This window comes from Oncorhynchus clarkii, chromosome 7, assembly GCF_045791955.1.
Source record: "Oncorhynchus clarkii lewisi isolate Uvic-CL-2024 chromosome 7, UVic_Ocla_1.0, whole genome shotgun sequence".
NCBI lineage: Eukaryota > Metazoa > Chordata > Actinopteri > Salmoniformes > Salmonidae > Oncorhynchus > Oncorhynchus clarkii.
This window is the reverse complement of record NC_092153.1, coordinates 34259489-34273010: the sequence shown is the minus strand read 5'-3', so window position 1 is coordinate 34273010 and position 13522 is coordinate 34259489.

Here is a 13522-nt window from a genome sequence, read left to right as displayed (position 1 = left end):
TGGATGCATCCACCGAGAGTAGAAAGGGTTTTTCGAAGTTGGGGTGGGCCAACAAAACCTGGTCCAGTAAGGCTTGCTTTAGCTGGAATAAGGCCTGTCTGCATTCTGTTGTCCAGTCGGCAGCCGTCAACTTCCTGACAGGTGAGCTTCGCTTCTTTTTCCAGCGTGGAGCCTTGTGTCCAGTAGTCAATCCAAAGAGAGGCTTTGCAATGGTCGAGCAACATTCAATGAACTGTTGATAATACACCACCATCCCAAGGAATGACTTCAATTTCTTCTGAGATGGAATGTCAGTGCCATCTTTCATCAGATCAGCTTCTGTTACTCCTGTAATGGCCCTCACCTTCTCAGGGTCTGTAGCTACACCATCCGCACTAATGATATGCCCCAGAAACTTCACAGACCTCTGCAGAAAGTTACACTTTTTTGGCGTCAACTTCAGGTTGTGAGCCTTGAGACGCTCAAAAACCATTTCCAGGCGCTGTATAGCCAGATCTTCAGTGGGCGCATAGACCAAGACATTGTCAAGGTAACACAGCAGGCTAAGAAAGTTCTGATCCCCAAAGATGTTTAGCATCATCCTCATAAAGGTTGCCGGACTATTACATAACCTCTGTGGCATTCGATTGTATTCGTACAATCCAAATGGCGACGTAAAAGCTGTGAATCTCCGGTCATCCTCATGCACTTCCACATTGTAGTAGCCAGAGGTAAGGTCCATTGTCGAGAAAAAGGCATTTCCACCTAACGCAGCCAGCGCGTCAGCCTGGTGAGGGAGTGGGTGGGCGTCTTTGATGGTGCGAGCATTGAGCAAACGAAAATCAGTACAGAGTCTCAGGTCTCCAGACTTCTTCCATACAAGGACAAGGGGAGAGGCGAACAAACTACTAGACTTCCTTATGATATCACGTTCTTCCATCTCATTCAATGCTTGTTTGAGCTTCTCATAATTATTTGGTGAAAGGCGTCGGTAGGGCATCCGAAAGGGTTTCTCATCACTCAGTTGAATGCGGTGAAGACAACCCGAAGCTTTTCCACAATCCAACTTGTGCCTGGAAAAAATTGACTGGTACTCAGCTATGAGCTGGATGAGTTTCTTCTTACCAGCAGGAGACGCTTGACAGGAGGAGACATCAATATCAGTCAAACCTAAGTCACGTAAGACCTCAGGATCGCTTGAACTGTCAGGTCCGTCAGTATCGTGAAGTCAGTCAGTGTCAAGTCATCTTGGCAGTCAGTGAGTATATCAGCCGTTCTCTGCACTTGCTGCTGGAAAGCTGCGGATGAATCATCATTCACACACGAACAGTCATAATCCTCTAGAGCCATGCAAGGAAAGACATCGGCTAGAGTGGCGTTTCGTCTCAATGTCACTGTCTTCTGAGAAGGGTTTATCACTTTAACAGGGAGCCAACCATCCCCCCGCAATAGAGCTACTGTCCTCCCTACCAGTATTGACCTTGGTGTTGACTTTGAACTGCTGGGCTCAATGACAACAGCACTGCCAGCTGATAGATTCTGAGTGTTTCGTAGTCTGCCCCAGACTAAGTGCTCCTGCATAGGCTCTAGAGTCACAGCCCCTTTTAGTCTCACAGTTCCAACTTTGTCAGGTACTTCACAGTCTCTCCATCTCTCCACATTAGCCATCATATCGATTAGCTTGCTCTCCTCACCCCCGTCACACACAGGAGTATAAACCCTCTTCCAGAGATCTCTATCCGTCTTCAGGTGGCGAATCAAGTGCTTTAGGAGATTGCTGCCCAAGATGAGGTCATCACTCTGGCCTTCAACCACCAGTGTAGGCACAGCAACTCTACATCCGTACACCTCCATCTCCAGCTCACATACTCCCAAAGGCCTCGTCTTCAACCCACCACAACCAACCAAGACTACCCCTGTAGGACTCAATGATGGACTTTTCAACACTCCTGCATGCAACAGTTCAGGTAAGACCCTAGAGCTCAAGGTACAAGCCATGGATCCACTGTCAAGCATAGGTCTCACTTCTACTTCTCCTCCTATTAACACCTTGGCATAGAATAAATCATCATACGGAGAAAGTCTCTGTGTGTTCTGCATTATAATACTCTTCTCAGTCTCCATTTTGTCACAAACACTTTTATATACAGACTCCAAATCAACAGCTCTCACTGATGGGGACTCTACAAAAGGCCCAACACTCTCCCCTTCTACATGCAGGCCTACTAGTTTTCCGGGAGCTGAGCAGTGATTACTGTAGGGACTCCACCAGCTGTGCACAGAGCTGCGGCCTTGGGGCACTGAGAGCGTGCGTGGCCAGCTACATGACAAAGAAAGCAGAGGTGATTGGCCCTGCAGTGAAAGTAAGTATCATGTCCAGCATCCCCGCACACGTTACATGGCCCATTAGACTTCACTTTGCTCCTATTCCCTTTTTGGAACTTATGGTCAGACTGTTGTGGCCTCTGCTCCAGCACACGCTCCAGCATTGCAAGGATACGTTCCATCGGCTCAGCTGAGCCCTGAATAGTCTGGGCTGGGTAAGGCAACGTATTGGGTACTTCCATGTGGGTTCTCACAGCAGGCATGGTGATCGGCATGACAGCACCAACTTCCTGCTTCATTGTTGCGATGGCTGGGGTCAACTTAGATAAGTGAGAGTACCTCCACTCCCTCCTGTATTCATCCAGCCTCTCATGAACATCTGCAGCAGTCCACTGCTGTAATGGCTTGCACTTAAAGATAAGCGACAGTTCAGCATTAGGGCAATGTCTGATGAACATGACTGTGAGCTCACGAGATGGGTCTTCAACACTTTTTTCCTGTCTCTTTAGACAATCTTCAGCAACCTCCATAGCCCTGTTCAGTCTGAGCCAATATTCAAATGGTTGTTCATCAGTCAGAGGTAATGTGGCATAAAAGTCAGCAAGGGGCATGCTTGAAAAAACAGTGTCACTAAAATGTTGTTTCAGTATGTCAAAGATGGGACTCGGGCCTTTAGATAAATCAATGGAGGGATTGCTGCGTATGTCAACTTTAACAACATCGCGGGCCCTTCCCATAAGCCTGCCCATAACCTCAACTGCTTGGTCCATCACAGACTCTCTTACGCATGTAAACCATCACCATATCCTCCCACTCATGCACTGTGCACTTTTCAGAGCCATCCCCCCGAAAGTACACCGGTTCCCTGATATCAGACTTCAATGCCAGGTTCAGGCCTGACACATCCATACCCCTCGAGCTGCATCCATAACATTGTCCCCAACATGTCCAGCAATTGCCTTTGACTCCAAACAGGAGGCAATGTTCTCCCCAATGGAATGACCAATCTGCTGTACTATGTCTGCTATGAAATCCATGGAGACCTCCCCACTCCCTGTATTTGGCAAAACTCTTTCATACACATCCTTGGGCGTGTCCATGGGTAAACTATCATCAAAACCCTCCAGTTTGGGCATAGGTGTAGAAGTAACTGGAATTTTGGCTGAACCCCTACCAACAGATGGTGACAGATTAAATGACAGGAAACCCCTACCTCTCCCAATACCTTCCATTTTAACAATGGGAAATCAACACCCTAATAAAAATGTAAATAGCAAAACATGTATATATATATATATATATTTTATTTTTTTTCAAAATCTAACCTATATCTAGTACACTGGTAAAACTCACCCTACTTATATCAGATACACATTAGAATTGCAAATAAACAAGTAACACAAAAGTTATCATTTATCTTGAAGAGCCTCTGCCAGAGAAATCATCAATTTCGATAATATAACGTTCTAGTGGCGCCCTCTTGTGGCGAAATGCGATATCGTCATAAACTGCACCAGCAACGTCTTATCTGATTCTTCAACAGCAACCACGGTGAAGTTCTGAGATGGAAATCCAGCGAAGGATGATCCGATCCAGAAGAACCGTCACGGCACCACTGTAACAGTACTCGTCTTACGTTGTGTACAATCAGTCATCGACACGGAACTCCAACATGTAGCACCTGTCATGTAGCTTTATTCTGATAAGAACGACACAAAATTGCACGTCATGCAATGCACGTCTCACCATCCAACTCTGCACTCACGCACGCTGGTTTGGTGCTTGTTCACTGGGGTAGTTACCAAAATAATACAATTACAATATACAATATAATATCTAACAATGTACCTGATAAGAACGACACAAAATTACACGTCATGCAATGCACGTCTCACCATCCAACTCTGCACTCACGCACTGTACAAAATATATGAACCCCCCCCACCAGACACAGTAAGTTGCTAGCTAGTACTGGCGGGAATTCTCTACAACAAAATGCACAACAAATATTCTCCAAAAACCGCTGCATCTTATGTGTGATGTTCGAATAACATTTACAAACAATTTGATATAAATTGTACATTTAAATCATCACTTGAGAGTATAAAAATCACTTTTGATGTACAGTGCTTTGCAACCAACAACTTACCGCTGGTTTGGTGCTTGTTCACTGGGACGATTCTAACTGGAACATCCCCCCTCGTAAGCAAGCTACGCAAACCAGCCAATAAGATGCCATGTTGAGTAGGTGAAGGCAAGACAAACTCAAACCAAAAACCCATTGACTTAACAATAAAGTGGCAAGGGGAATCACCAATATAACCCTGTTACATAAGCATCTCTGGACATCGTGATTTGGGAATAATGACCTTCTGACCTCTGAACAAGACACCATTTTGCACGCTGATCTCATCTCGAAATTGTCCAGTATTCTCTCACTGTGAAAGGTGTCTCCTTTTTCAGGTATGGCCAATCTGCAAGAGCCATGGACTTCAGTGACTGTAGGTGTTCGTCCTTGTCAGGTTGTTGCCTGATCTGGGCTAGGCAGTGATCTGTGACGTTTAAGTATTCTGCCTGATTGATCTGTTGAACATCTTGTTCTTCCTGCTGTAGCGAACAGATGGCCTGCCGCTGATAGACAGTGCCTCTGCCTGTACATTGTGTTGTTGCCCTGCTCAGTGTGTCGCTGATGTACATCTCTGGTCCTGGCTTGTAAATGACCTTCAGGCTGTAGTTTTGCAGAGTCAGGAGCATGCTTTGAAGCCTCTTGGGCGCGTTGAGGAGAGGTTTACTGAATATGGAAATGAGTGGTTTGTGGTCAGTTTCAGCGGTGACCAGCTCTCGCTCATATAAGTAGTGATGGAATCGCTGGCAGGAGAAGATGATGCTGAGGCACTCTTTCTCAATTTGTGCATAGTTTTGTTCGGTGGGGGTGAGCGCTCTCGAGGCATACGCAATGGGCTGTCCTTCCTGCATAAGGCAGCATCCAAGTCCCCTTTGGCTGGAGTCACTCTGGATTGTGACAGGCTTCATGACGTCGTAGTAGCGCAACACTGATGAAGCCAGAGATTTCATCTCCTGCACTGCGGCCTTGTGCTTGGGTAGCCAGTGCCATGGTGTGTCTTTGTCCACCAACCGGCGCAGAGGCTCACAGACTGCTGATAGGTGTGGCATGAACTTTTACTCCTTTTGCATCAGACGGGTTTGGCATGTCGAGGATCGCTCTGACCTTGTCTGGGTCCGGCTTCAGGCCTTTTGCCGAGAGAATGTGGCCATGGAAGTGGACGTCTTTCACCTTGAACTGCAGCTTCTTCAGGCCAAGACGAAGCTTAACTGATCGGCAGCGCTCCATCAGTGCCAGGAGCTTCACATCGTGGTCACGTTCTGCTTCTTCGTCTGTGTCACCACAGCCTACGATCAGGACATCATCGGCGATGGGTTCAATGCCCTTGAGCCCAGCCAGTAACTCGTGCTGTTTGCGTTGGCATATCTCAGGCACCACTGAGACACCAAACGAGAGCTTGAGCCAGCGTTTCCGACCCCAGGGGGTCCAGAAGGTAGTCATGAAGCTGCTTTCTTCGTCCAGCTTGCATTGAAGGAATGCATCTCGGGCATCCACCAAGGTGAAAATCCTGGCCTTGGGAAGCTTTTAGAGGATATCCTCTAGTGTCGGCATGATGTAGTGGGATCGTTTCAGTGCTTGGTTCAGATGCTTTGGGTCGATGCAGACCCTCAGCTTCTCTGTTTTTTTCACTATGACCATATTGCTGATCCAGTCAGTTGGTTCAGTCACAGATGTCATGTGGCCACCGGCCTCATACTTGTCCAGCCGGGCCTTCACAGCCACTTTCATTTGCAATGGGCACATTGTGAGGAGCACACTGGACTGGAGTGATGCTCTCATCCACTTCAAAGTGTACTTCCCCAGGCACAGATTCAACAGGCATGTTGAATACATCGTTATATCTGCTGAGTAGTTGTTCTTTGGACAGGGGTCCATGCTTGACATGATCCACAATGTGCAGGTCATTTGGTACAGTGAACTGCATCAGTCACAGGCGTTCGCATGTAGAGCCTGAGAGGAGAGGATGTTGACTGGTTTTCACAATCTCAAACTCCAGCTTGTGTTTGCGTCCCCGAATAACACATTCTTTCTCAAAGGTGCCCATAGAGCTCATTAGCTCTCCTGAGTACAGCTTTAGTCTAGTATCGCTGGGCAATAGATGTGTGTCAGGTGCCAGATTGATTTTGTCTTCGTAGCTCATTACGTTGCATGTAGCACCCGAATCCAGTTGACATTGTTGTTGCTTGTTGTGTAATCTAGTGTCACAAACCATTTCTTCCCTCTTTAGTGTACAGCCCCAATGGATTCATGCATGTAAATGTCACTTTCACTGTTCAGCTCTGAACATTGAGTGATATCATCAACACAGTGAATCTTGCCCTCACTCACCCTCCTTTTGCTTTTGAGACACTTTTGCAAAGTGATTATTAGTTCCACAAGATCTGCATGGTTTTCCATAGGCAGGGCAGTGCTCTTTGCCACATGTGTGTGTATTCATTCCCACAGTATTTACATGCTACGGGGCTCTCTGTGTTCACCGTTTGTGGTGAATTACTCTGCCTCGATTGGTTTTGTCTGAATGTCTATTTGTCTATTAACAGCGTGAACAGTATCAACGTCGGAGCGTGGGGTTTCGATTTCCATTGCTCTCATTCTCATGTCAGTGACTTCAGCAGTGCGGCACATTTCGATGGCAGTTACTAATGTTAAGCCTCTCTCTCTTAGTAGACGCCGGCAGGTACCCTCATTTGCAATTCCCAGTACTATTTTGTAACGAATAAATTCATCTTTCAACCCCCCGTATTCACAAGTGGTGGATTTCTCTCTCAAACGGGTTACAAAGTTGTGTACTGACTCACCCTCTTCCTGTTTGCAGCTTCCGAAAACGAACCGCTCGTAAATTACTTTTCTGGCGGGTTTGAAGTAATTCTCCAACGCATCCAATATAGCCTTTGCATCACACTGTTGTCGTGCTGTGAGGGTGAGATTGTGCCGGTAGATATGCCTGCATTTGCTGCCCATTAAACTTCTCAGAGTTGCAGCTTGTACCTCGTTGGGTTTCTCATGTAGACCGGTCGCCAGCGCATAGTCCTTGATTTCATCCCTGAAGTTGTCCCAATTAGTATTCCAGTCCCCTGTGAGAACCATGGGATTTGGTGACGGAATGTTCGCTGCCATAGCGATAGAATAGGAGATTTCTTTGCCTTCAGTCATCGAGGTAGGTAGTGATGCTAGCTAGCCAGCTAGTTGATCAGTGTTGTGAGTAGGAAACGGCGTGTGTTCGCATATGGAACGTAACTGCGCCTATACTGTACTTAGCTACAAAAATAACAATTGTGTGTTTTCCGAGCCACTTCTGATACCATGTTTCAGTATGATATGTTGGATAAAGGAATAAAGGCAGACACCAATGTCAAATTCAATAGCCTTGTTCAAGCATTGTACAAATCCCTACACATGGAGTCCGGGGAACAGTCCGGCTAGTCGAATACCTATCAACTAGACTCCGTAACACATGCCAGATACCTTGGCATGTGCTTTGTATTTATGCAACTTTAACTTGAAATGTATAATGTACAGCTACAGTATGTCGATGTGAATTGAATACTAAAGTATATTCTTTTCTGTATTTTGCAGTTTCACAACATAAACGTTTTCAATATATTCATTCAAGACAAGTCACGCCTTGGGAGTTTTATTGAAGACTTAGTTGTTAGCTATCTGTATGGTTTTGCATGGGAACGTAATTTCAGGACAGAATACTCGCCATTATTTTTAGGCACTTATTAATTCCCAGGAACTTGTTTGTAACAACCCAAACAGTAAAACTTTGTGCTTGCTATATTCATCCTACTCTCAAACTGTGTAACTTCTCAGATTTCCTCATTGACCTGTAACAAGTCACCCTCATGCTGATCTATCCTGTCACCTGATCTTTGTTGGAAACTGAGAAATACAAATAAAACAACTTAACCTTTTAGGAAAAATGACTACTTAAAAACCTCTAGAGGATTGGACCCTTTTTTTAAAAATTTTCACCTAAAATGACATACCCAAATCTAACTGCCTATAACTCAGACCGGAAGCAAGGATATGCATATTGATACCATTTGAAAGGAAACACTTTGAAGTTTGTGGAAATGTGAAAGGAATGTAGGAGAATATGTACCTAATTGGTTTATTAATAACTTTTCATGTTCAAAACTGCACTTTCCTCAAACAATAGCATGGTATTCTTTCACTGTAATAGCTACTGTAAATTTGACAGTGCAGTTAGATGAACAAGAATTTAAGCTTTCTGCCAATATCAGATATGTCTATGTCCTAGGAAATGTTCTTGTTACTTACTACCTCATGCTAATCGCATTAGCCTACATTAACTCAACGTCCCGCAGGGGACCCACCAATCCTGAAGAAGTTTTAACCTTTCTGAGACAGGGTCTAGTTTCCTGAATTTACGCCTGACTGACGTGCCCAGAGTAAACTGCCTGTTACTCAGGCCCAGAAACCAGGATGTGCATATAATCGGTAGCATTGGATAGAAAACACTTTGAATTTTCTAAAACTGTTAAAATAATGTCTGAGACTATAACAGAATTGATATTCAGCCCCCTCCTGTACTCCCTGTTCACTCATGACTGCACGGCCAGGCACGACTCCAACACCAACATTAAACAGTGGTAGGCCTGATCACCGAATAGGACGAGATAGCCTATAGGGAGGAGATCGGAGACCTGGCTGTGTGGTGCCAGGACAACAACCTGTCCCTCAACATGATCAAGACAAAGGAGATGATTGTGGACTAAAGGAAAAAGAGGACCGAGCATGCCCACATTCTCATCGACGGGGCTGCAGTGGAGCAGGATGAGAGCTTCAAGTTCCTTGGTGTCCACATCACCAACAAACTAACATGGTCCAAGCACAACAAGATGTATGTATATGTAGATTTTTGTTGTTGTTGATATTTGTCCTTCAAAGAGGGAGTTAGGTTATTTTAAAAAAATAATAATAATAATAATTTATACAAAAATCATAAAAATAGTCAAAATACAATTAAAAAATATATATATTTTTTAAAATATATATATATAAAATATAAAAAAATATATATAACTAACATGGTCCAAGCACACCAAGAAAGTCGTGAAGAGGGCACGACAAAACCTATTCAGGAGACTGAAAAGATTTGGCATGGGTCCTCAGATCCTCAAAAGGTTCTGCAGCTGCACCATCGAGAGCATGTTCAACTAGACTTCAAAGTTGTCATTCCATTTTTTTATTTTATTTTAAATGTATTGCATCACTGCCTGGTATGGCAACTGCTCGGCCTCCGACCGCAAGGCACTACAGAGGGTAGTGCGAACGGCCCAGTACATCACTGGGGCCAAGCTTCCTGCCATCCAGGACCTCTATACCAGGCGGTGTCAAAGGAAGGACCTAAAAATTGTCAAAGACTCCAGCCACACTAGTCATAGACTGTTCTCTCTGCTACCACACGGCAAGCTGTACCGGAGCACCACGTCTAGGTCCAAGAGGCTTCTAAACAGCTTCTACCCCCAAGCAAGGAGACTCCAGAACATCTAGTCATATGGCTACCCAGAGTGCAGTGCCCCTCACCCCTTCTCATCCCCTCTTTACACCAAAGCTACTCTCTGTTGTCGTCTATGCAAAGTCACTTTAATAACTCTACCTACATGTACCTATTACCTCAAATAACCGGTGACCCAGCACATTGACTCTGTATCGGTACCCTCCTTTATATAGTCTCGCTATTGTTATTTCACTGCTGCTCTTTAATTACTTGTTAACTTTTATCTCATATTCTTATCTGTACTTTTTTTTGTTTTACCCGTGTTGTTGTTTAAGTAAGTAGACGTAAGTAGAAAATGATAAATACCTTATTTACATAAGTATTCAGACCCTTTGCTACGCAACAAAATTGAGCTCTTGTGCATCCTGTATCCATTGATCCTCCTTGAGATGTTTCTACAACTTGATTGGAGTCAACCTGTAGTAAATTCAATTGATTGGATATCATTTGGAGAGGCACACAACTGTCTATACAAAAGGTCCCACAGTTGACAGTGCATGTCGGAGAAAAAACCAAGCCATGAGATCGAATGAATTGTCCATAGAGCGCCGAGACAGGACTGTGTTGAGGCACAGATCTGGGGAAGGGTACCAAAACATTTCTGCAGCAATGAAGGTCCCCAAGAACAGTGGCCTCCATTCTTAAATGGAACATGTTTGAAACCACCAAGACTATTCCTAAAGCTGGCCCCCCGAACAAACTGAGCAATCGGGGGAGAAGTGCCTTAGTCAGGGAGGTGACAGAGCTCTTGAGTTCTTCTGTGGAGATGGGAGAACCTTCCAGAAGGACAACCATCTCTGCAGCACTTCATCAATCAGGCCTTTATGGTAGAATGGCCAGACGGAAACCACTCCTCAGTAAAAGGCACATGACATCCCCCTTGGAGTTTTCCAAAAGGCACCTAAAGACTCTCAGACCATGAGAAACAAGATTCTCTGGTCTGATGAAACCAAGGTTGAACTTGCGGAAACTTGAACCATCCCTACAGTGAAGCATGGTGGTGGCAGCATCATGCTGTGGGGATGTTTTTCAGTGGTAGGGACTGGGAGACTAGTCAGGATCGAGGCAAAGATTAAAAGCAAAGTAGAGAGAGTTCCTTGATGAAAACCTGCTCCTGAGCAATCAGGACCTCAGTCTGGGGTGAAGGTTCATCTTCCAACAGGATAACGACCCTAAGCACACAGCCAAGACAACACAGGAGTGGCTTTGGGACAAGTCTCAATGTCCTTAAGTGGCCCAGCCAAAGCTCGGACTTGAACCCAATCAAACATGTCTGGAGAGACCTGAAAATAGCTGTACAGCAACTCTCCCTATCCAATCTGACAGAGCTTGAGAGGATCTACAGAGAAGAATGGGAGAAACTCCCCAAATTCAAGTGTGCCAAACTTGTAGCGTCATACCCAAGAAGACTCGAGGCTGTAATCGTTGCCAAAGGTGCTTCAACAAAGTACTGAGTAAAAGGTCTTACAGTTGAAGTCGGAAGTTTGCATACAGGCTGGAGTCATTAGTTTTTTAACCTCTCCACAAATTTTGTTAACAAACTATAGTGTTGGCAAGTCGGTTCGGACATCTACTTTGTGCATGACACAAGTCATTTTTACAACAATTGTTTACAGACAGATTATTTCACTTATAATTCACTGTATCACAATTCCAGTGGGTCAGAGGTTCACATACACTATGTTGACTGTGCCTTTAAACAGCTAGGAAATTCCAGAAAGTTATGTCATGGCTTTCGAAGCTTCTGATAGGCTAATTGTCGTCATCTGTCAATTGGAGGTGTACCTGTGGATGTATTTCAAAGCCTACCTTCAAACTCAGTGCCTCTTTGTTTGACATCATGGGAAAATCCAAAGAAATCAGCAAAGACCTGAGAATTTTTATTTTAGACCTCCACAAGTCTGGTTCATCCTTGGGAGCAATTTCCAAACGCCTGAAGGTACCACGTTCATCTGTACAAACAATAGTACGCAAGTACAAACACCATGGGACCATGTAGCCTTCATACTGCTCAGGAAGGAGACACGTTCTGTCTCCTAGAGATGAATGTACTTTGGTGCGAAAAGTGCAAATCAATCCAGAACAACAGCAAAGGACCTTGTGAAGATGCTAGAAGAAACGGGTACAAAAGTATCTATATCCACAGTAAAACGAGTCCTATACCGACATAACCTGAAAGGCCGCTCAGCAAGGAAGAAGCCACTGCTCCAAAACCACACAAAAAAATAGACTACGGTTTGCAAGGTCTAAAATAAAAATTCTCAGGTCTTTGCTGATTTCTTTGGATTTTCCCATGATGTCAAACAAAGAGGCACTGAGTTTGAAGGTAGGCTTTGAAATACATCCACAGGTACGCCAGAGCCCCTCAGCCCAGAGGCGCCAGAGCCCCTCTGTCCAGAGCTTCCGCCCCTCTGTCCCGAGCTGCCCCTCAGTCCAGTGGGGTCATTTAGAGGGGTCGCCGTGGTTAGGAGGCCACGGAAGCAGACAATAAGGCGGACTAAGACAATGGGGAAGTGGGTCCGCGTCCCGCGCCAGACGCCCACCCAGACCCTCCCCTATAGGTTAAGGTTTTGCGGCCGGAGTCCGCACCTTTGCAGGGGGGGGGGGGGGGGGGGGGTACTGTCACGTTCTGACCTTTATTTCCTTTGTTTTGTCATTATTTAGTATGGTCAGGGCGTGAGTTGGGGTGGGCAGTCTATGTTTGTTTTTCTATGTTTTGGGTATTTCTATGTTTCTAGGGTGATTGTTCCTGTCTCTGTGTTTGCACCAGATAGGGCTGTTTAGGTTTTCGCACGTTTATTGTTTTGTTAGTTTATTTCATGTATAGTGTCTTTATAAATTAAACATGAATAACCACCACGCTGCATTTTGGTCCGCCTCTCCTTCACCACAAGAAAGCCGTTACACATAGACTCTGCAGGGAAAGGGCAGAAGACCATTTAAAAGAAGAGAAAAACATTTTACTGTAGCCTCAATAACCCTTTTTCACACCTAAAATGGTTCTCATTGATTGAAAAATGACCTTGGTTGCCTTTTCATTACGAAGTACTTTGTCGTCGACCAAAAACATTTCTTCCCCATTATCACAAGAGTGCTTGGTCCGAGTAAAGTATAATTTGGTGCACTTTTAAAGTGGACATTTTAAATAGGAATTCTTAAATTGGAGACCTATGTATTTTTATCTACAAGACTCTGTCTTACATGCCTTAGTTGGATTATATGGAACTATGTATTAAGGCCTTTAGAAAAGTAATCTGATAACTATGGTCTACGTTTTACATTTGAATTGTTTAACATCTGAAGTGCAAAATGTTATTTTATGATTATTGGAAATACACTTTAAACATTGGGTACTTTACCATTGAATTTGTTCATTTTCAGACCTCACAAAACCCAGTTTTAAATTGTGTGACAAGATTGCTACTGTGATTTAAATTGTAATTTTAGGGCGTCGCAAGTTTTAATAGCTGTTGAAGCAATGTTATCTTATGTGTTTGAGTAGCTGGTTACTCTCATAAAACCATGTCCATGGTCCTTAATTAACTTTGGCAATTTTGAATTGA